Source organism: Camellia sinensis, chromosome 11 (assembly GCF_055761805.1).
Source record: "Camellia sinensis isolate YWXY chromosome 11, ASM5576180v1, whole genome shotgun sequence".
NCBI classification, from domain to species: Eukaryota; Viridiplantae; Streptophyta; class Magnoliopsida; order Ericales; family Theaceae; genus Camellia; species Camellia sinensis.
In genome coordinates, this window is record NC_138971.1 from 172,738,684 (window position 1) to 172,755,092 (window position 16,409).

Below are 16,409 nucleotides of genomic sequence, written 5' to 3' on the forward strand. Positions count from 1 at the left end.
GAAAATAATCTGACTAGTAAAGGAAACATGTAAGAACGTTGTTGGAATTTGACTAAGTGAAAAGTGGTGTAAAAACTTGGACCTGGAATTGTGACTAAGTGTGTCTACTAATGCCACAAGTATGCGTGCTCAGTTGGGGCTAAGCTGTGATTTACTGACGTTGCAAGTAACTCAGTTTGGACCTGGAATTGTGGCGTTCTGTTTGGCTGAGACTTGGTCTGGCCGAGTGCTTTATGCTCAGTCTAACTGAGGCTTTTAAAGCTCAGACTGCCTGAGGCTTTTGGTGCTCAGTCTGGCTGAGGCTGCTGGTGCTTAATCTGGCTGAGGCTTTTTGTGCTCAGTCTGGCTGAGGCTTTTGGTGCTCAATCTGGCTGAGGCTGTTGGCGCTCGGTCTGGCCGAGGCTTTTGGTGCTCAATCTAGCTGAGGATGTTGGCGCTCGGTCTGGCCGAGGCTTTTGATGCTCAGTCTGTTTGAGGCTTTTTGGCGGTCAGTCGAGCTGAGGCTTTTAGTGCTCAGTCGGGCTGAGGCTGCTGGTGCTCAGTCGGGCTGAGGCTGTTGGCGCACGGTCTGGCTGAGGCTTTTTGTGCTCAGTCTAGCTGAGGCCGTTGGCGCTCGGTCTGGCTGAGGCTTTTGGTGCTCAGTTTGTCTAAGGCTGTTTAATCAGTGCTGCAACAAAAATGTTATTGAGACAACACGCAGATAGCTGAGATATTAAATTATTTTCATGGAAAGTGCGATCCAGTTAATCAAAATTTACATTATGCCAGGGGAGAACAAGTATGTTCATGTGTATAAATTCGTCAAAAAGAAAATACAATAACTGAGCAATAAAAAAGTAGGAGTTTATTGAAAGTAGTGCTTCAAGTGTTCAGCGTTCCATGGGTGGGGGAGGTCTCGACCTTCCATGTCCTGAAGTCGATAAGTGCCCGGACGTGGTCGGGCTTTCACAACGTAAGGTTCCTCCCATTTGGCTGCCAGTTTACCCTCAGTCGGGTTTTTTGTGGCAAGAGTTACTTCTCTCAAGACAAGGTCCCCTACAGCGAACTCCCTTGGTCGAACTTTGCAGTTGTAATGTGTTCTCATTTTCTGTTGGTATGAGGCCAATCTGACAGCGGTGGTCTCTCTGAGCTTTTCGATTAGGTCTAGGTCTGCCCGATGGAGTTCTTCGGTTAGTTTTGAATCTGGATGTGAAACCCTTGGGGTAGGCAGACCAACTTCCACTGGAATAGCCGTCTCAGCGCCGTATGTTAAGCGGAAAGGGGTTTCCCCAGTGGGAGTCCGAGCTGTAGTTCGGTAAGCCCAGAGTACATTCGGTAATTCCTCAGCCCAAAGTCCCTTAGCAGTTTCTAGCTTAGTTTTGATGATCTTTAGAAGAGAACGGTTGGTGACCTCGACTTGGCCATTGGCTTGGGGATGACCTGGGGAGGAGAAACAGGTTTGGATCTAGAGGCCTGCACAGAACTTCCTGTACTTGGAGTTGTCGAATTGTTTGCCGTTGTCGGAGACGATGGCGTAAGGGATGCCAAACCTGCATACGATCGACTGCCAAATGAATTTGGTTGTGTTCCGTTCGGTAATGGTGGCAAGGGGTTCTGCTTCTACCCACTTGGTGAAATAATCAATGGCGACAATTGCGAACTTGGTCTGGCCTCGGCCGGTGGGAAGTGGACCGACCAAATCGATCCCCCATTTAGCGAACGGATAAGGACTACAAAGTGTGATCAACTCGGTGGGAAGAGCATGGGAGATGTTGGTGAAGCGTTCACATTTATCACACTTGAGCACGAAGTCGGTCGCATCTTGGTTGAGGGTAGGCCAGAAATATCTAGTGCGAAGTATTTTGTGGGCAAGGGACCAGCCGCCTGAACGATTACCGCAGATGCCCTCGTGAATTTCTCGCATCATATAGGTTGCTTGAGCTGGACTGAGGCATCCCAGATACGGGCGTGAAAAACCATGTTTCTACAAGATACCACTAACGAGGATGTAATTGGACGACCGGGCCTTAACTTTGGCGGCTTGTTGTTGGTCATCTGGAAGTTCACCCGTTGTCAAAAATAGAAAGATGTTCGACACCCAAGGGATGGGCTCATTCTGGAGGAACTGCATTTCTTGCTGATCGGGAGAAATGACAGGGTGGACTAGGTACTCGAGACGGACACTGTGACTGAGGTCGGACTGGTCTGCAGAAGCCAATTGAGCCATTTCGTCTGCCTTTGAGTTTTCCGCCCGAAGGATGTGCTGGATGTGGAAGGTATTGAAGAGACGAACAAGGGGAAGGGGAATATCCCTGTAAGCCCGCATTGTGTCCTCCTTTGCATCGAATTCCCCCGTAATTTGTCCGACAATGAGCTGGGAGTCGCTGAACACTCGGATGTGGCTAACACCAATGTCCCTGGCTAGGCCGAGCCTTGCTATCAATGCCTCATATTCGGCCTCATTGCTACTGGCATCGAACAAGAAACGGAGAGCACATTTGAAGTAACCACCCTCGGGGGCGGTGAGGATGAGGCCAGCCCCACTGCCTTCTCTGCGGGATGATCCATCGACATTGAGAGTCCAAGAATGAGGGTCCTTTGGCTCGGTAGGGGTTGGTGGGGGTGGAATGGCCGTGGTTGGGGTAGGATTAGTGAATTCTAGGATGAAGTTGGCGACAGCCTGTCCTTTAATTGTTGTTCGTGGTCGGTAGGAGATGTCAAACTGGCTGAGTTCCACCGACCATTGCATGAGTCTGCCAGAGAGCTCTGGTTGCTGCATTACCTTCTTCAAAGGTTGGTCGGTGAGGACCACTATTGAATGGGCTTGGAAATAAGGACGGAGTCGTCTGGAGGCAGTGACCAAGGCTAAGCACAATTTTTCTAACAGTGGGTAATTCTGCTTGGCGCCCCTGAGGGTCTGACTGATATAGTGGACCAGCCGTTGAACAGAGTCGTCTTCTCTGATAAGAGCTGCACTGACTGCGGCGCTTGAAATGGCTAAGTAGAGGAAGAGGGGTTCGCCAGTGATTGCCTGAGATAGGAGGAGAGGTTGGCCATGCACTGCTTCAACTGCTGAAAGGCCTCTTCGGACTCGGTCGTCCATTCAAAAGTTTGCCGAAGAACTTTGAAGAAGGGGAGGCACTTATCCGTTGCGTAGGAAATGAAGCGGTTAAGGGCGGCAACTCGGCCAGTGAGTCTTTGAACTTCCTTAACCGTTCTGAGTGACTCTATTTCAATCAAGGCTTTGATCTTTTCAGGGTTAGCTTCAATGCCCCGCTAACTGACCATGAAACCCAAGAACTTCCCAGATCCTATGCCGAAGGCGCACTTCTCCGGGTTGAGCTTCATTTGGTACTTCCGTAGGGTGGCGAAAGTCTCTCGCAGGTCGGTCAGATAGTCAGCGGAGAGTTTGCTCTTGACTAGCATATCATCGACATATACTTCCATGTTCCGACCGATCTGATGATGGAAAACGACGTTGACCAACCGTTGGTAGGTGGCCCCAGCATTTTTCAATCCAAATGGCATCACTTGGTAATGGTAGGTGCCTTGGTCGGTAATGAAGGAGGTGTGTTCCCGATCAAATGGATGCATAAGAATTTGGTTATACCCAAAGAAGGCATCCGTGAAGCTGAGCATTTGGTGACCGGCCGTGGCGTCGACCAACAGATCTATGCGGAGAAGAAGATAACTGTCTTTGGGGCAAGCTCAGTTGAGGTCTGAGCAGTCGACACAAAGTCACCATTTACCATAGTTCTTGTGCACCAGGACCACGTTTGACAGCCATCTAGGGTAGTCCATGTTCTTGAGGCCTCAAGGAGCTTGTCAACCTCTGCGGCAATAAGAGTATTACGCTCAGGATGAAATATGCGCTGCTTCTGGCGGTAAGGCCGAAAATGGGATTCAATGCTGAGGCGATGGGTTATGAAGGAGGGGTCAATACCTGGCATGTCTGAATGGGTCCAGGCAAAGACATCATTGTGCTCGGTCAGGAGGGCAGTAAGGTTGGCCTTTGCTTGGGGGGATAGTTGGCTACTGATTTTGACAGTTTTCGTTGGATTGGTAGGGTCGATGGGAACCTCCACGAGTTCCTCCACAGGTTCTCCTCTGATTAACTCGTCCTCATCTCGAACGTCAAGTCCTTCAATGATCATAGCTTCCTTCAGCTTGACTTCTTTTAGTGAGGCAACATAGCATTCCCTGGTCATGGTCTGTTCTCCCCTTACAGTCTCGACCCCCAGATCGGTGGGAAACTTAACGGCAAGGTGATAAGTTATGTGATAGCTTGGAAGGCATTTAGGGCAGTGCGGCCAAGGATGATATTGTAGGCGGATGGGCAGTCCACAACAAGGAAGGTGAGCAACTATGTAGTCTGTCGTGGGTACTCGCCGATTGTGATGAGAAGATCAATGGAGCCGATGGAGGTGACTCAGTCGCCAGTGAAACCGACCAAAGGGGTTTGGAGAGGAGATAGACTTTCCTCTCCAATTTTGAGCTGGCGAAAGCAGTTGAGAAAGATGATGTCTGAAGAACTGCCGTTGTCGATGAGAACTCGTCTGACCTTGTAGTTGGAGAGGAGGGCAGAAATGACGAGAGGGTCATCATGAGGGTAGCAGATGCCTTTACAGTCGGCGTCCGTGAAGGTGATAGGCTCGGTCCACTGCTTGGGCTGTTTGGAGGGTAGATCGACCGTGGCAACTGCTTTGTTTGAGCCCTGCTTTATCTTCCTGAGTTCTGTCCTTTGAGCCGAGCGGGATGGTCCCCCGCAAGCAAGGCTGCCTGAAAATGACTCTTATCTCTCTAACAGGTAGAGGGGGGTTGCTTGGAGGCCGAGGTTGTTGTGGAGGGCGATCATGGCCTTGGTTAGGTTGAGCTGGTTGCTGGGGGGGTGCGCCAGCGGTTGTTTCTGAGGGGCCCAATTCTTTGGCTCTGCTGAGGGCGGGTGTTCGTGAACCGGCTAAGACATCCCTGGCGTATGAGGGTCTCGACCTGATCTTTGAAGTTAATGCACTCATCGGTGTTATGGCCATGGTTCTGGTGGAAGCGGCAATATTTGGACTGGTCTTTTCGATTGGAAAAGGTTTGTGACGGTTAGGGCCATTTAAGAGGGTAGTCCTGCTAGATCTAATTGAGGACTTGTTCCATGGGAGAGTTAAGGGGTGTGTACCGCTCGAACCGACCGGACGGTCGGGCTGGTGCCGACTGGTCAGCTCGGGGGGGCCGGTCGGTATAGTGTGGTGTTTGGCTATTATACTGGGTGTTTCTGGGTTCTGAGTCTTTTCTCTTTTCTGTAGGGGTCGGGTTTTTGGTTATGGGATCTTGCCGGGCGGTTAAGGAATCCTCAGCATTCATATATTTTTGGGCTTTGGAGAGTAGGGCTGCCATGGAGGTCGGGGGGTTTTAGAAAGGGAGAACAGGAAGTTGGACGATCGCAGACCGGCCATGAAAGCAGTGAGGATGACCTTGTCATCATTTTCTACTATTTGCAAGGCCTCGGTGTTGAAGCGGGTAACAAAACTGCATAGCGACTCCCCCTCGGTCTGTCGAATGTTGAAGAGTTGGGTTGCGGGGCGTCGTTGGCGCTGGGCTCCAATAAAATGGCCGAGGAAGGAGTCACTAAGATGCTAGAAAGTGGAGACGAAGTCTGCTGGTAACTGGCTAAACCAAAGCCAAGCTGACCCCTTCAGTGTCACGGGGAAAGCTCGACACATGATCTCGTCAGGGAATGCATGGAGGATCATGAGGGTTCTGTAGGTCTCCAGATGGTCGATTGGGTCCGTCGTACCGTCAAAAGAGTCGATGGTGGGCATCTTGAACTTGGGGGGTAGAGGTTTGTCGCGGATGGAGGCGACAAATGGTGAGTTTGCTGTAGTAGAGGGTTTATGCTGGATGTTCTGCATGACCCCTTGGAGTTGGAGCTTCATGGCTCGGAGTTCCGCGTCACAGAGAGGGATGTGGTCACCTCCGGAGGGCAATGAGGGCTGGACGTTGCTAGCCTCTCCTTCAAGGATTGGTGATGGGATTAATGGTTGTGGGCCCCGGGGTGGTAGGTTTATACCTGGAGGAGGGGGTTGCAAACCTTCTCTGTTGGGCGGATTAGGCTGCGGAATAGTATGGCTTAGGGCTTGTTCGTAGTTGAGAGGAATATCGGGAGGTGGTGAAGGGGGCATATGAAGGTTTCTTTGGAGTACGGCATTGATCAGGGCATTGTGGTGGGCTGTTTGAATTGGGGGGGTCGGCTTGGTGGTCGGTAGCATTTTGGTGAGAAGCCATGGATCTAGTCATGACCATACACTTCGATGGGTAGCAAGAAAGGATTATTGGAACGGGGTCTCCGGCGACAATGAACACAACTGGCGCGAGGAGCAAAGCTTTCCCACAGACGGCGCCAACTGATGATACAGTTACTACACAACGAACTGATGATACAGTTACTACACAACGGGTCCCAGGTGGAATGGGTCGGACTAATCCACGTTTCTTCAATCGGTAACTCAGTGTTCAAGCCCACCAGAGAACCTACACACAAGTTCAACAGGGGAACGAGGAGTCCTCCAGTGAACCCTCCGACGAGCAAGTTAGAGAGAGAGAGAAGTGTAATGTAGAGATATGAATTGGAGATAGAAAAACTTAACCTTCTTCTTGTCTTCAACGTTTGCTTATATCCTTTGGTCATCATTTCGCTATCCCTTCAGACCTGCCATCTTCGCCGAAAGTCTATGTAGTAGCTTACCTTGTTCAGGGTAAGGGGGTGCTGTCCCTACAGCGAGGTGTTGTCATAATAAATGCTGTGATGGGCTGCATTAATGGTGATGTGTAGTGGCAATAACTTTGCAGATCTTTGTCTGCTGATGTGGCTTGTCCTTTACCAGCCATATGTCTGAATGTCATTGGCTCTTTATGCCACGTTAGATTCCAGCTGTTCTGGACTTTACCAGCTGGGTTATGTATTGGGCTCCAAGTGATGGGCTTGGGTTGTTCATAGTGGGCTATGACCTTTATGGGCTTACCCACGTCAATCCTAACAACTCCTAAATTCTCCTCAATTAACATATTTAAGTTGGAGTTGTGTTTGATTTATAAATTTAAAATATAATTTAGAAAATATTGATAAATATAAATAAAATATAATCATATTTTACTTAAGTTTTAAATACTTTTTCTTTTTCTTTTTCTTTTTCAAATATCTCTCCAAATTTATAAACCAAACAAATGAAAACATTCTTCTTACACCCATAAAAAAAAAAGTAAAAAAAATTACACATCTATTTATTTCAATAACACCTTAATATTTAATTTCAAAATTTTATATATTTTTTTTATCCACTTACTCCTACTTCACCACTACGGTCTTTCAGCACTCAATTGTCACCACCACTCCTAACCCATCATTTTCAATCTTAGGTCTCTACAATTAATTTTGAAAGTGAGTGATTTGTGGTGGGAGACTTCTGAAATTATATGACTTATAATTAAAGATGATTGTAGGAAAAAGGAAAAAGAAATAACAAGAGGGGATGGTGGAAAAGAGAAGCAATGCTAATGGTGAAAGATAGTTGTGATATTTTAGAATTATGACTGAATGGATGAAAATAAGAATATTACGGTATTTTTATTTTATAATAAAATTATATTAAGAAAAAATTTCATTAAATGTGTAAACTTAAGAAATTTGATATATGAAAATAGAATTACTTGTGAATAATGGATAGAAAGACAGAAGTGTGCATAGGTTTCATTGGGAATAACAGGATTGCCCTTCTCTTGTAATTTGACGAATTGTACAGCACCTAACCGTGGAGGCTATTCAGGATTCAAGACACCGCATATTCGTTGAATTGTTCTCCTTCGCTATATTCTGATTTGCCGCCTTCGGGTGTTTCAATGACCAAACTACCCTTCTCCGCAACATGACCCAACAATGAAACGGTCGTAATTATGGTAATTGAGTCTGGCTAAATCGTCAACATATATATGTGTGTGTGTGTGTGTGTGTGTGTGTGTGTGTGTATATATTATACAATACATACACACACCATCCTCATGGTCATTCAGTACACTCATCTGTATGAATGAAGTGCTCTAGTAGCTGAAGCAAATGGGTTCTCAACAACTGCTGCAGAGCTTTCCGAGCATAGGAATTCAAAATGAGGTAACCCTAACTTACACCCTTTTATCTTCTGTTTGATTGATGAGAAAGCCTTGGAAGAGGGGGCGGGGGAATGAGTTCTGAGTCTTTGTTATTTTATTTTATTTTATTTTATTTTAAATTAATCGATCGTTACAGTGTCAGTTTAGGCATGATTGGTCTCATTCATGCTGTTTGAACAGAGAACATAATTCGATCAATTTCAAAGTCAAACCCATGATTATTTGTTAGACAACATAACTTAAATATATATATATATATATATATATGTTCACTATACAAAATCTACCTCATCAATTGCGCGCACACACACAAAAAACTCGACGTGTGGAAGCAAAATTGGAGGGAAAAAACTAAAGAGAAAGTGGGGAAAATAAGGATTTAGAAACCATAGTGAAAATGTGCCAATGTTGATTCTAAAAGCTTCACGTGGAAGAGAATTTAGCTTCATCTCTTCACAACTTTTGCAAAGAATTTTGTTTTCGATGTTATGAAAAACCAAAACTTGTGAAAAACATTTCACTTGCTGACTCCGTAAGAACACAGAACGTTTTCTTGGGGGGGACCAATGTCTTGTCTTACCTTTGTGATGTTGAATTGATGAATTGAAGTCGTTGCGCTTCGTTTTGATATCTTCTGGTCAACATGCTCCTATTCTAATCTCTATTCCCATTCCCAGCCTCTGCAACTATTAGTCAGTAATTATCTATCTCTCCTCTTCTCCTAGGCTTGTCACATTTTAAGTTCATCATGTTAAGCATGTATGTCAAAGTACTAACTATTATTTAAGAATGCCTCCAAGTTTTAGATCCTCTAGATCTATGTATTCATGATGTTTGTGATACAGTATTGCAAGGATCGGTGAGTGTTTGTGACAGTAATCACACATCACTCACTCCCACAATTGCTGAAATTGACTGTGAACCGAAATAGAAATCAATTATTGCCTCTCTTACACTCTTTGTCATATAGATGTGCAACACATTTTTGTACTTGAAAGTGAAATTAGTATCAAACACCTTGGGCCAGTTACGGAACTTCTACCATGTACTTCGATCACATCTAATGAGCAGCCAAATTTGTCCATAAGACCTTCCACCGCCGCTCTTCATTTTGGCTCTGTTGATGGAATTCAAAAACTAGCAAGCCAATGTATTACATTTAGAGTACATTGCCCTTTGTTATATAACTATGGCCTTCCCTTTACTAGAACACCTCCAATTCAATTTGGGTTTTTTTTGTTTTCTTTCCGTTCTTTATCTTTTCTATTACTGGTGCTTCTTCACTTTCTTTGCTTAATTTTTTTGCCAGACTTTTATGTCACTTGGATTTTACCGCAAGTCTGCAACTACTACTGCCTCTGCTGTTGATGTTTGTTGTTGAGCCCCTTTAGGCCTCAACGTTCATTTGTTTTCTTCTTTGTCATCAAACCTCGGCATTCCATTTCCATTTTCCATCTATTTCTAGAGCCAAAATTAGAAAATAACGACTCTACACCTCAATCAACCATATTGGAGGACAAGGATACTAGTGTTACATTACAGGACTATTCCATTATGCTCAGTAAGGGTCTGAGATATGGGTTCAACTCCCGTACCCAAATTAAACACATTGATCCTCTAATTTTAAACAATTTTAGATGATGAAGAAGCTCAAATTTGAAAGTAAAAAAATAAAAAATAAAAAATTTAGCCTCTCACATGAATGGGGGATTGAAATTTTAAATACTGAGATCACCTTATGGTAGAATACTATACAATATATTTAAATGTTCTAGACACACTCGTATTTAATTTTTGGATAGATATCCTTGTATGGTAATATTAAGGGTTGAGGAAGGTCCAACGCCTAGACTCACATCCGCACCCGATGCTCATACCTGAGCGTGTGTGTAACGTAGAAGGATACCATGCGTGCCTATGAGGGCTAGAGACCTTCCATGTTTTTCTGCATATGTTTTGCCCCTGCGATTTCGTTTCCAATTTTATATTTATCTAATTATCTGATTTTGTTACTCAAAGTCCATATCAATTTGGCCAATCTCTTTGTTCCTTTGATCATGAGACCAAAGGGATGGATGTGAGGCTGAAGGGCTATATACATCCAAGTTCAAACTCACCTTTATGTACACTGGTCTTTATAAGTAAATGGCAACGGCACCCAATATGGGTCAATGAGTCACTGTCAGATGGGTAACGACACTATACTCACCTCTAAAAGAGAGGGGGAAAAAAAAAAACCTGTACTCTGAAGACATGGAAATAGAGAGGAACAAACACATGAGAATTGTAAATCACTCACCCACACACAAAGAACACAAGATTTATTTGATTTACCCCAAAAATAGGGCCTACGTCCATGGCCATTATCATTCCACTATGATTAGAAAGGTTACACAAAAGATATAGAGATAACTGCCCCCTTAATTACATATGCATAGAAATTAGAACAATAGGTCACAAGTGTGAAAATATAAAAAATACTCTTACTCCAACTGGAACTTTTTGGGCTTGAAATAATAGTTGATTCTATATGCATTACTCTAGATCCACCATCGATTTTGTTGTTGTAAATGATTTGGTAGACACTTACAATGAGTGCTTCTGATACTTAAAATCCGAATGTAGGATAATCCAAATGAATTGGGAAAGTTTTCAACTTAAAAAAGAATCTTTTAAGGACAGAATTGTGAGATTCAGATCTAGTGTTAATGTTCCAATGCATTATTGTTATTATCATTAAGTTGTTTGTCTTCACTTTCCTTTTTGTTGGGTTTGTTTAGAAGAACTTGTATGGGTCCATAAGAAAAAAAGATGCACTTTTGGTTGTCTGGTAGGCACATCCTGGTGATGGAATAGGTGGTGGGGTGCACATATTTGCATTTGATGATGGTGTTGTTGCTACAGCTTAAATATGCTAGTTATGACTTTTATTTGAAATTCTGTTGTACCTTTTGCTTACTGATTATACAGTAAAAATAACTTGCATTGAAAAAAACTTAATATCCTCTAAAACCGGTGTAGGGTGTAAATTCTGCTTATAAATTATCAGCTTTCAAGTTTGAATAAGCTGCACCAAACATGCCTAGTGACTTGTGCATTCATTGTTCGGCACGGCAAGAGGTGAAAGTTCCTTCAGTGCATCACTTTGAGTTTGGATGGCCAGAGGGCATTGAGGTTTGATAACTTTGTCTTTGATTGAGAACCTAGTTTAATTGATTCTTTCTTTTCTCTCCATCAATTTATTAGAAACCATACTTTTCATATGCATAATACAGTGCAGATCATTTAGAAATGACTTGTTTTAATTCTGGAAAAAAAAAATGATTGATTAGCTTTCTTAGCTTTCTATGACCCTTTAAAAATTATTCAATACGCGACATTGTGACACTTGTACGTAATACTTTTGAACAACAAAACCAAACTTGTTTTTCACCCAACCAAACAAGGCCAGTCATGTCGTGTCGCCTCCATCCATCTACTGAATAATTCAATATTTGTATGAAATCATTTGCATAAAATTTCTTGTAATGTGAGTTCGATATACTTCCCATGGACTTGAAAATATATTGTAGGACAGATGTAGCCTCGTTAGAAACAAAGATACAACTGAATGATCTTGACTCTTCTAGAATTACCCAATTATTTTTGATTCAGTGTTAAACAATGATTTGTTAACATACCAACATTAAAAAATAAAATTGTCATGGTTTGTCTAGAAGATAATTAGCATTAATATGGCATTAATTCGGGTCCCTCCGTCAACCACTTGGTCAAGATATCCAGTCCCTTCCCATTTCAATAGTTTTAAATAGATTAAATATGGGGGTAAAATAAATAAAAAAAAGAACAAGAAAAGAAATGGATTTCTTAACCCATGTTTTGAACTTTTGTTAATTTGTTGTGTTTGGTAACACATAATCTATTGGAACGTTTTAATTCGAAATTAAATTAATATTGTATCCAATTCAATGTTCAAGCCATGTGATTTTTGTACTAAATTGAATTAATCTTGTATCCAATTCAATTTTCAAGCCATACCATAGGCTTAGTACTTGCTAGGATTAGGTAAGTGAGTTTGGTCTTGACTTGTGCAAGAGCAAGTGATATTCTTCTCCAGAGTCGTGATCTATTAGCTGAGAGTTTGTCTACCTACTAACTCTTCCAAACAATGCACCCTACTAATCACTAAATGTCAGGACTTTTGTTGTTTCTCTATAACTTAACACAAAATCATAGATTCTACTCCTCTACCAATTAATATATTCTAGGTACACCACTTGGCCATGTTTCAGAATCACCAAATAATTTCTTTTTTTAAACACTAGTTGCTTTTTTAGTAGGTTTTTTTTTTTAATCTTAAATTTTTTGTGAATTTTTTCAAAAAATATATTATAAAACTTTATTTTAAGTCCTACTAAATTAAACAGATAATAAATAACTTTTTTTAAAAAATAGTTACTAAAGTCACACAGACAGTCTATAGACATGGCGTCGCACAGATCTCCAAATTTCTTAAGCCAAGGCTTTTCAGGTAAGCACTTTTATATAGAGATAGAAGCCCTACCATACCAAATGTATGTTCAAACCAAATTAAAAAAAACATACCAATAGTATGACTAACCTAAATAGCGTAATACGGTCCTATAACACATACGCACATGCGTGGCTAGATGTTTGGTAATAGTTTTTTATGAAAAATTATTTATTGTTCTTAGAGTAATGTTTCATTTCATTGAATGATTAACACCTTGCGTATTGTCTCTTAAAATTTTAACATAAAAACAGTGAGTATCATTATTTGGACGAACTGTTATTGATTTAAAGTGCCACTACAACTTACTTCATGAAAAATAATTTCTCACTTGTTGTTTTCTTTTGGGTATTATTTTGGATTCATACTTCATTTTATATTTATATTTTGAAACCCAATATATAAAAGCAATTAATTAAAATTGAAAATATTGAAGAATGCAATTGATAGTTAAAAGAATATATATTACTATTGATAAAAAGTTATTTGAAAAAGAAAAACAGCAATATTACGTATTTTGAATTTGAACTTATCTCGAATGGTTCGAATTTTGTTTTGCCGATCATCCGGCCGATCGTCTAGCAAAAAAGCTGACAGTCGCAGTCGACAAGGTGACAACTGTGATAGATAAGTGTTTTACCAGGCCGTTCGGGTGGTCGTCCGGCTAGTCAACCAGTGAACACAAATCAAGCCATTCGAGACAGTTCAATTTGAGACACCAAGATTTTTGAAAGAAAAATTACCTTTGCTGCCGTGATACGGCTTAAATTCAGGCAAGACATCTAATAATGGTAAGAAAATGTTCATCTATCAGGAAAAGTCTCTAATCTTCAAGTTGCGCTTTTTAACTATTCATTTTAGCAAATGGGAGATGCAAACGCAAGTATATATTTGAAGTACAATAAGTCCATAATTCTGACATATTCATTTAAATTTTTTTAGGTGGTCAATTATGTGGTGGAAATTAAATTTATGTAATGTGAAATAAATCTGAATCAAAAAATGATAATTTTAAATAATTTCTGAGTAGTTAAGTTTAAGTTTGTAATATTACTATTTGAAGTAATTATCCCGAATTTTCATAATAACATGTATTTTTGTGTATCATTCAAGGCATTACATATTTATATATGATCTAAAATTCTACAAAAATGATGGGTAAATTGTTTAATAATAAATCTAATTTTTTTTATTTAAATATAAATAAATTACAAGACACCATTAATCAGGCTACACGTTGTACCTACTTATGAAATAATTTTAACAATATTCAGGATAATTCTGCCCCCTTCTTCTCCCATCTCAATTGATTTATACTCATGGTCACCTGCAATGCACGAGATTTTAAAAAGTTAATAATTATTAAAAAAAAAAATTACTATTTAATTGTATTTCTTAATATTTTATTTAGTTTATGTATATAAATCTTACTTCACATCATTAAAAAATGTTAATATTTCACATTATTGAATTTTTTTAAAAACTATCATACATTAAGTAAATCATCACATATATAATAGTTAATTTATCTAAGAATTACTTCAGACAATCAAAAGTAGAGTAACAAAGGCATATTATAATTAATCAAAATGACTAATATATTAAATAAAAGTAAAATTAATTTTGTTTAATCAATAGTAGATATTACATTAATCATCTCATATAATATAATAAATTAAAATAAAATTAATTTTAATTCTCATTATATGGTTAAATTTTTTTTACATGCTATTTGTTTTTTATTTATATTGATTCATTAAACACAAATAGGTTTGGAATGATTAAAAAAAAAAAAGTTTGGAAATGCATTAAACTTGAATTGACAAACATAAAAAATACAAATATTTAAATTATTCAAAAAAATAAGCATTTTTAATATGAGATATATTCTAGGAAAATTTACCCATAAGTCTTAATTTCTGAAAAGTTGAACCATTTAGTCCTAAAAGTTTTCTTGTGCTCCATTTAGTCCCATTTGCACATCAATCTAATGTTTGAAACATTAATCTGATGTTCGAAATCTAATGTTCGAAACATTAATCTGATGTTCGAAATCTGATGTTTGAAACATTAATCTGATGTTTGAAACATTATAATGGGACCTTTCAGTCTATAAGAAAACTTTTAGGACTAAACAGTGTATAAGTTATTAATTTGGGATTTATTGGTGCATCCCCCTATATTCTATTTGCTCAAACCCTGAATCTTAAATTAAAAAAAAAAAAAATTGACAAATTTGTGGTTTACTTCTTAAAGGAAATGAGTTCCTAAAAATAAATTTAATCATGAGTTATTTCAACAGGATAATTAACAATAAAAAATCAACTGATGAATACATTTAAAGTATAAGCTCATATCCAATAAATTTTGATGTGTTCTTCATTTTCAATCTAATATCTGCACCAAAAAAAATTAAACACAAATAATTAATAAGTGAGAGAGTTACAAATTGATAATAGTAGCACTTTTATAAAAATTTAAAAAAAAAATTTCAATTAAATGATACATTATTAACAAAAAGAAAGAAATAAGGAAAAACACAAATTGTAGCAAAAATTTTTTTTAAATAAAATAATAATATCTTTTTATATAAACTCACTTTCTCACAAATGCAAAAACTCATGCAAGTACACATTTCAAATGCAAAGCAAATATTTAAGATTTTTAGACACTGAAAAGGGATTAGAAATAGCTCTTTGATTTTTTCCCCTAATCTTTTGTTCATGGTTTCTTTTGCATGAACTTGTTTTTATATTGAAAAGATTATGTTTAAACAAAAGATATATATAGAATTTTATCATGTTTAAAATTTTTATGAATAATTAATTGATGATTTTAAAAAATAAAATATTAAGGCCAAGTTTGGGAAGACTAAAAAAGTGCACTTTTTGTCTTTTTGGACTAAAAAATTGAAGTTGAAAATATGGATGTTTGGGTTAACTTTTTGACTTTTTATTGAAAAATGTGTAATAAAAAATTGTAAAAATTGATTTGTAGGGAAAAATTTGAATTGGGAGTTGTGCAGCCGTAATTGTTGACTTTTGGTGAATAGTATTAACTTTTTAGCTTTTTGAGTAACTTTTTGACTTTTTGGCTTTTTTGCATCTTCCCAAACTTGCCCTAAATTCAAGTTGAAGATAAACTTTAAAAAGATTAAACTAAACTATATAGAATTCTATAACAAACTAACAAAAGATAAATATAGATCTTTAAAAAAATTATTATCTTTTTGGGATATTTATATTCCAATCTCAATCTTTTCTCTTTTTTTTTATTTATTTAAATATTTTGTTATATTTTATTTAAATTTTCATTTTGTAGTTCAAATTTAAATAATTATATTTTTGTTTTTGTATATTCTTTCATTACTATTTTTTTTGTTGTTCATATATAAATAATTACCTTTTTATTTTAAAAATTACTTGACTCGTAATATTTTTTTTATTTAAATGTTATGCTTAAACAAAAGATATATATGGAATTTTATCATATTTAAAATTTGTATGTATAATTAATTAATGATTTTAAAAAATAAAATATTAAATTCAACTTGAAGATAAATTTTAAAAAGATTAAACTGAAATATATGGAAATTCTATAACAAACTAATAAAAGATAAATATAGATCGTTAAAAAAAGTATTATCTTTTTGGGATATTTATATGCCAATTTTAATCTTTTTTTATTTAAATATTTTATTATCTTTTATTTAAATTTTCATTTTGCGGTTCAAATCTAAATAGTTATA

At 38.5% G+C, this 16,409-nt stretch overlaps 1 long non-coding RNA gene across 1 annotated transcript; it reads left to right on the forward strand.

Moving 5' to 3' along the window:
• Positions 1–11,166: 11,166 nt before the first annotated feature.
• Positions 11,167–13,746, forward strand: LOC114316418 (uncharacterized). The gene is made up of 2 exons (XR_003648195.2): positions 11,167–11,304; positions 13,604–13,746. It is a non-coding gene; the product is annotated as an uncharacterized LOC114316418 (long non-coding RNA).
• The last annotated feature ends 2,663 nt before the right edge of the window (positions 13,747–16,409 follow it).